Source organism: Callorhinus ursinus, unplaced genomic scaffold, assembly GCF_003265705.2.
Source record: "Callorhinus ursinus isolate GAN/ISIS: 27379988/994484 unplaced genomic scaffold, GSC_fseal_2.0 scaffold1, whole genome shotgun sequence".
NCBI classification, from domain to species: domain Eukaryota; kingdom Metazoa; phylum Chordata; class Mammalia; order Carnivora; family Otariidae; genus Callorhinus; species Callorhinus ursinus.
Genome location: NW_027397063.1, coordinates 145,389,778 through 145,397,699, shown reverse-complemented (window position 1 = coordinate 145,397,699; position 7,922 = coordinate 145,389,778). Strand labels below are relative to the sequence as shown.

Genomic DNA, 7,922 nt, shown 5'->3' with positions numbered 1-7,922 from the left:
TTCCTTCCTTTCTTCTTTCTTTCTTTCTTTCTTTCTTTCTTTCTTTCTTCTTTCTTTCTTTCCTTCTTTCTTTCTCCTTCCTTCCTTCCTTCCTTCCTTCTTTCTTTCTTTCTTCTTTCTTCCTTTCTCTCTCTCCTTCCTTCCTCCCTTTCCTCCAATTTTTATTTAAATTCTATTTAGTTAACATACAGTGCAATATTGGTTTCAGGAGTACAATTCAGTGATTCATCACCCACATACAACACCCAGTGCTTATCACATCAAGTTCCCTTCTTAATACCCATACCCATGCCGCCCATCACCCATCCAGCTCCCTCCATCACCCCTTGGTTTATTCTTTGTCTTTAAGAGTCTTTTATGGTTTGTTTCCTTCTCTTCCCCACCCGAATATGTTCATCCATTTTGTTTTTATTTATTTTTTATTATTTATTTATTTTATTTTTAAAAAGATTTTATTTATTTATTTGACAGAGAGATGCACAGCGAGAGAAGGAACATAAGGAGGGGGAGTGGGAGAGGGAGAAGAAGGCTTCCCATGGAGCAGGGAGCCCGATGTGGGGCTGGATCCCAGGACCCTGGGATCATGACCTGAGCCTAAGGCAGATGCTTAATGACTGAGCTGCCCAGGTGCCCCCCTTTTTGTTGAATGAAGTGAAATGATATGGTATTTGTCTTTCTCTGAATGACTTATTTCCCTTAGCGCAATACCCTCTAGTTCTATCCACGTTGTTGCAAATGGCAAGATTTCATTCTTTTTTATGGCTGAGTAATATTCCTCTGTGTGTATATGTGTGTGTGTGTGTGTGTGTATTTTGCTTCCCCACCCCCATCCTATGTTTTCCCAGAGCCTGTTGTTGCATCACTGCTATGGACTTACAGTGCTCTTCCTCATTGCTGTTCCTCTCTTCACACCATTGATGAGGAAATTGCTCAGGTCTCATCTTTTAAAATAGTTATTTGGAGGTATAATTTACATACCATAAAAGTCACCTGTTATAAGTTTACAATTCAATGTTTTTAAGTAAATTTATAGAATTTATGCAAACATCAACAGACCAATTTTAGAACATTTCCCCCTAAAATTCTCCCTGTGCCAGTTTGCAGTCAGTTTCTCCACCTGCCTCCAGCTTCAGACAACCACGTTATCTAATGTGTCTGTCTCTATATGTTTGTCTTTTCTGGACATTTCATATAAATGGAAACAAGTAATATGATTTCTTTTGTGTTGGTCTTCTTTCACTCAGCATAATGATTTTGAGGTTTATCTGTATATTAAGATGAATCAATAGTTTGGTCATTTTTATTTCTGAATACAATTCCATAGTATGGATATGTCACAATTTGTTTATTCATTTACTAGTTGATGAATATTTGAAATGTTTCCAGGGGTGCCTGGGTGGCTCAGTCAGTTAAGTGTCTGCCTTCAGCTCAGGTCATGATCCCAGGGTCCGGGGATTGAGCCCTCCATCAGGCTGCCTGCTCAGCGGGGAGTTTGCTTCTCCCTCTCCCTCTTCCTCTGTCTCTCCCCCTGCTTCTGCTCTCTCTCTCTCACTCTCTCTCTCAAATAAATAAAATCTTAAAAAAAAGAAATTCTTCCAGCTTTTTAGCTGTTATGAATAATGCTGTTATGAACATTTGTATACAAGTCTTTGTGTGGACTTATGTTTTTGTTTCTCTTGGGTAGATTCCTACTAGGAGTAGAATTGTATCATTTTACATCTCCACCAGCAACATATGAAGGTGCTTGTCCCTCTACATCCTCATTACCGCTTTTTTTTTTTTTTGATTGTAGAAATCCTAGTGAGTGTGTAGTGGTATTTAATTGTGGTTTTAATTTCCAGTTCCTCAATGAGTAAAGATATTCAGCATCTTTTCATGTAATTATTAGTCATTTGCATATCTTTTGTGACATATTTTCAAATCTTTTCCCTGTTTTTATTTATTTATATATTTTTAAAGATTTTATTTATTTATTTGCCAGAGAGAGAGAGCAAGCACAAGCAGGGGGAGTGGTAGGCAGAGGGAGAAGCAGACTCTCTGGTGAGCAAGGAGCCTGATGCAGGACTTGATCCCAGGACCCTGGGATCATGACCTGATCCAAAGGCAGACACTTAACCGAATGAGCCACCCACGTGCCCCTCTTATTCTTTTTTTAAACTAGATTGTCTTCTTGTTATTGAGCTTTTCTCCCAGGTTGTGGCTTGTCTTTTCGTTCACTTAGGGGTGTCTTTTGAAGTGGAAAAGTTTTAAATTTTTAAAAAGTCTAATATATATTTTTTTCTTTTTTGAGATTGCATTTGGTATTATGTCCAAGAACTCATTGCCTAACTGAAGGTCATGAAGATTTCTCCTAATTTTTTTGAGGTTCTTGGATCTGTAGGTTAATGCTTTTAATTAAATTTGAGAAGTTTTGGCCATTATTTTATCAAAAACTTCTCTACCCATTTCTCTTTTCTCCTCCTTCTTCTTCGTCCTTTTTTATTTTTATATTTTGCAGTTTTATTGAGTTTCTCTTTTTTCTTTTTAAGGGATTCCTATCACACCTGTACTACGGTGCCTGATGTAGTCCCATAGGTCTCTGAGACTTGATTTTTCTTCGGTCTTTGTTATCTGTCTTCTTTAGATTGAATAATTGCTATTCTCTCTTCAAATTTACCAATTCCTTCTTCTTCCAACTCATATCTGCTGTTTACCCTTCTGGTAAATTTTTACCTTTATTATTGTATTCTTTACCTCTAGAATTTTTATTTGGTTCTTTTAAAATATTTTCTATACATTTATTGAGATTCTCTACTTTTGGTTTATTGTCATATTTTTCTTTAGTTTTTTAAACACAATTTCCTTTCATTCTTTGATATACTTATAATAACTACTTTGCAATTTTTGCCTGCTAAATCCAACATTGGGGATAATCAGAGGCAATGTCTCTTGTCTGCTGTTTCCCTGCATATGGGTCACACTTTTCTATTTCTTTTTATATCTCACATTTTTTTGGTCAAAAACTTGAAATTTTAGATAATATATTGTAGCAAGTCTGGATTCTGATTTTAACCCCCAGAGGGTTTTTGTTTGTTTAGTAACTTTCCTATGAAATGGGTCTCTCTTGTGGTGTGTGGCTGCTAATATCTGCTTACTTAAAAAAATAAAAAATAAAAAAAGATAAAAGTGTATATATATGTGTGTGTATATAATATATATTGTATATAAATATATAAAAGTAAAATAAATACACACACAGGCACACATACACTTTTCATAGGGCTCTCTCTGGTCTTTCCTGCACGTGAGTACCAACTCCAGGTCAGCCAGAGAGCCATATGGAAAGGTTATCAGGTGACTCCAGGAGAGTCTCAATTCTTGTGTTTCCCTCTTAAATTTGTGTCTAGTTCTTCAGTCTAATGTTTGTTCCAAATAAGACCTATCTCAGACTGTTGTGATGATTGGTTTTCCTTGTTTGTTCACCACTGAGGTTTATACTTATCATACACTGAGTATTAGATTTTCCCCTTTAGCTCCAACTCAAGTCACCCCTTTGTGGCAGTGGAGATGCTGGTCACACACAGCCTGGTCTAGCTGTTAGAACTCCTATACTAACTGATCTGAGAGGTGAGGGTGGGTGGATGGGATCAGCCCCAGGCATATAGGCTGAGGAATTGCTACTGTTTTTACCCAAAGTTTGTCATTTTTTATGAATAAATCTCAGTTTGTTGGATGCCTTTGGTTGATTTCCAGAGTCCTGAAAGAGCTGTTTTGGTAATACTGTCCAGTATTTCAGTTGCTTCCAGGGAGGTGATTTGGTGACCTCCTCCTCCTGTCATGCCAGAGGTCCCAACTTACCTCAATTGTTTTTCTATCCACAAATTATTTTCTTATTCATTACACAGTTTTCAATCTATGATAATTGACCTCTTATATTTAAATGTGATTTGCTTTAAAGGTAAATTCCAGGCAAAGGTCTTAGGTTGATAGTTGGCCTTCAGAGAAAAAATAACAGTTGAACCTCTCTTAACCAACCCCTACTAAATCAATTCACTACATTAACTGATGTAATTATATAATTTAATTAGTATTATGTAAACCAATGAACATTGAGTATGAAAAGAGGGCTATTTCTGTGAAAACAAAATCACATGCTTTGAAAAGACTCAATAAATGTGAGTTGCTAAAACATTGCTGTTGAATTAGGAATGCGTAGGATGACTATCAATGATTGCAGAGAAATAGAAAGATATGGAATGATTTTTGCATTCAGATTACCTCCTAATTGTCCTTAAATTTTTACTTTGCTTTAAAGAAATAGAAACTAGAAATTATACATGGTGAGTTACGAATGTGGTTTTTGAAGAAAGATGAACACGAACTTTTATCAATGTTCCAACATCAAAGAAAACATCTTGACCCTCCATAATAAGTTAGAAAAATAAAACATGTTTATATTTTAAGTTACAATAAACTATGATGTTATGCATTGCTTTTGATTAACCAAATTATTATCAGTTCCAATAAAAAAAGAAAGTGGTTTCTCTACTCTTTCATTACTCTAGGCACCTGGGGAGACCTTGGATAGGCTGGCTGCCGGCTACTTGCCTGGGATGCTCCCCCAGACTCTGCAGTTGGCCTCTTGAGTTAGCTCAAGGCACACCCCACCATCTCCCACTCCATAGTGGAGGGAAAGGAGTAGAAGTTTGGGTGGGGACCACGGCTAGTGTAGAAGCCATTGTGCATGTCAGGAAATCTTTAGAGAGTTGAACAGAGAGCTTCAAGCTCTTTTGTCTGTTTGGGAACTCTTGGGACTTCCATGTTGATAGTGCTTTGATGGAGTCTGAGGCTGCTACTGTTGAGAACTATGCCCATCCTGGGAAGACTTAGGAGTGAGCAGCTTTATACATTAGGGAGAATTAATATCATTTCCTTGACTTTGTCTATTAGGGTCAAGATTAGTTGGTGGTTGAAGATTTAGAGAGAGACTAACCAAGAATCTGCATCCAGAACACTGAAGAAGCTCTTTGAGTGACATGGGGCATGTGGTCTAGCTCAACACACCAAGGCAGTGCCTTTAGATGGGAGTTCAAGGCTGAAAACCTGTGGTAATGCATTCACCCAGAATATTATTTTCTCTTCCTCTTTCTCTCAGGCACCTGGAATAACCCTCAAATGTTTGGCGGTCATGTAATTGGGTCATGTATATAATAAATCGTGCATCTGGATTCCATATCAAATATTTCCCACTACCAAGGAGACAGACAGGACTATCCTGTCCTCCACTGTATGCACCAGTATGTATTCATCCCAAGTTTCACTTACTCAGCTAATCTGAAGACACATTCATACTGAAAAGTTAGAAAAGATTGTCCTAACATTTTGTTAAAAGGGATAACATGAATGTGGGATTTTAGGCACTGATGTTAGTTGATGGGGAAGAAAATTTTAGGTCTGTAAGACTTTTAGTGCTACCCAAACCATATTAAGAGGAAGCTTCTCAGTTTCTTTTTAAAGATTTATTTGTTTATTTGAGGGAAAGAGAGAGAGAGCATGATCAGGGAAAGGGGCAGAGGGAGAGAGAGAATTTCAAGCAGACTCCCCAGTGAATGTGGAGCCTTGTGCAGGGCGTGATCCCACGACCCAGTGATCATGACCTGAGTTGTAATCAAGAGTCAGAAGCTTAACTGACTGAGTCACCCAGGCGCTCCAGGAAGCTGCTCAGTTTGCATAGACTCTAGACTGGGCAGAGATAGCTACGGTGATCACCATACAAGGTGTGAGGCTCAGAGGAAGCAGGTAAAGTTGTAATGATTTTGATAATCTGGTTATCTTGATAATCGATTGAAAGATCATAGAAAACTTTTTATGTGTTCTCCAAAAGCATTGTGTTCATTGAAATCTATATATATGCATCTATTAAAAAAACAAGCATGGAAAAGGCAGAATTTTAGAATTCTTTGCCCTATATAAAGTCTCATGGCTTAGTTGAAATAAGCTTGGTGCTTTTTATTCACTTGTTGAATCTGGATCGAGGTCTTGATTTTCGGTCTTTTGTCAGCAGTGAGGAAAGCAATGAAGCTCTGCATGAAAAGTGACCTTAGAAAGACAATGCAGACACTCTTCCTCCAGAGGCACTCAACTTGGGAGAAAAATCTTAATAATGGTGCTGAGATCCTGGAGGACTTAAGGTTTTGAAAAGGGTGGAGGCTTGGCATGTACTTGTTAGAGACCCAGGGGCTGAGAGGCTACAGGGTTTCTACTGAGGACTAGAGCAGGGCCTCTCTGTATCTTGGGGCAGAGAGGGAAGGAGAAATGGCTTGACTCACCTTCTCCTCCTTTCTGCCTCCTTCTTTTTCTTATCCTCCCAACCCTTCCTTTGTAGGCTTTTTGCACCATTACCTGATGAGGAGGGAGAGCATACAGCCAGCAGAAGAGAGGGAGGTCCTGGAGGTTCATTTGGAATGGGTTTCCCTCCCTCTCTCAGAAAATGGAAGACTTTCCTTAAAGAAAACAATGCCATTCCCCTACTCTGGCCCTACCTTGTCTGAAACCTGCTTTATCCCAAGTAGAACCCCATGGCTTTATTTGTTTCCTTTCTGGTTTGCTATTGATAGAAAGCATTTCTAGTCTCTCTCACTCTCTCTCTTTCCCGCTCTCTCTCTAGCTCTGTCTCCCTCTTTGTTTTTCTCTCTTTAGCTTCTAGCTCCTCTGGTCCTGCTGAGAGAACATAATACCGCCTTATTTGTGACTCTGCAGTGATTTCCATGGCAACCGACCCATGGCCCAGGTATGAGTCTGTGCCTTCACCGTAGGACTGTGCAGGAGAAAAGGCCATTATTAAAACAGAGTGTAGGGGCGCCTGGGTGGCTCATTTGTTAAGCGTCTGCCTTCGGCTCAGGTCATGATCCCAGGGTCCTGGGATCGAGCCCCGCATCGGGCTCCCTGCTCGGCGGGAAGCCTGCTTCTCCCTCTCCCTCTCCCACTCCCCCTGCTTGTGTTCCCTCTCTCACTGTGTCTCTCTCTGTCAAATAAATAAATAAAATCTTTAAAACAAAAAACAGAGTGTCAGCAGGTTTCCTCCCACAGCCCTTGCCCAGAGAGGAATTTCTGCAGGAGTCAAAGGAGGGACACATGAATCAAAAGGGGGGTTCCCAACTTGCTCAAATTTCCCTGGTGTAAATGAAATGCCTGCAGCCCAGCACACATTCATGTGTGCGCACGCACACACATATGCATACCCTACTTCTCTTTCTGGCCCTCAGCCATGGAGCAGTTTTCCCTTTGAAGGGAATCAGCTCCAATGCTGTGGCCTGAAACAAAGGCTGGTGTTTGAAACCAGAGATGGGCTTGGCAGCTGTATAAAATGGGGTTTTGGGGGAGAGAGTGGGGACAAGAGCAAAGACGGGAGCAGATAAAAGGTTATGAGGTCAGTGATGTGGGAAAGAGGAAGAAATCTCAGAGCCCCTGACCCAACAACAAACAGGAGAGAGAGAGGGAGAACAGAGGTTTCTTTCGACTGGGGACTTCCTGAAACAGCTCATAAGTGCACATTATTGGGCTGTGTGACTTATACACGATGAAACCATGTAAGATGGCCTGGGAGCCTGATACCTCTCCTCACTAGTCTCTCTCTTTTTTCTATCCCTTTCCTCAGATCTTTGTTTTTTGTTCTATTCCACTTTAGTCTGGGTCAGGGGAATGCCATTTTGGGTAGTTGCTAGAACAATCCTAGTCAAATTCCCTCTTCCTGCCTCTCCTTTCCCTCCTGCCAGAACTCTTGAAACCAGATAAAGAGACAAGGGAAGGGGTCTCTAGCCCGCCACTCATGAGAAATGTCTGCTCATTGAAAATAAATGGAACTTGCTGCAATCTGTAGCCAAGAGGGTATTCCGGTTTTTGCTGCAACCAGGATGAGTTAATCTTTATTAAGCAGATGTACA

The 7,922-nt window shown here is 40.0% G+C and overlaps 1 long non-coding RNA gene across 1 annotated transcript in view; it reads left to right on the top strand.

Moving 5' to 3' along the window:
* Positions 1-5,043, top strand: part of LOC141371563 (uncharacterized) — a 14,439-nt gene extending 9,396 nt beyond the window's left edge. The window contains exon 4 of the long non-coding RNA XR_012376623.1: positions 4,930-5,043. This is a non-coding gene — a long non-coding RNA (uncharacterized lncRNA). The remainder of the gene's footprint in view (positions 1-4,929) is intronic.
* The last annotated feature ends 2,879 nt before the right edge of the window (positions 5,044-7,922 follow it).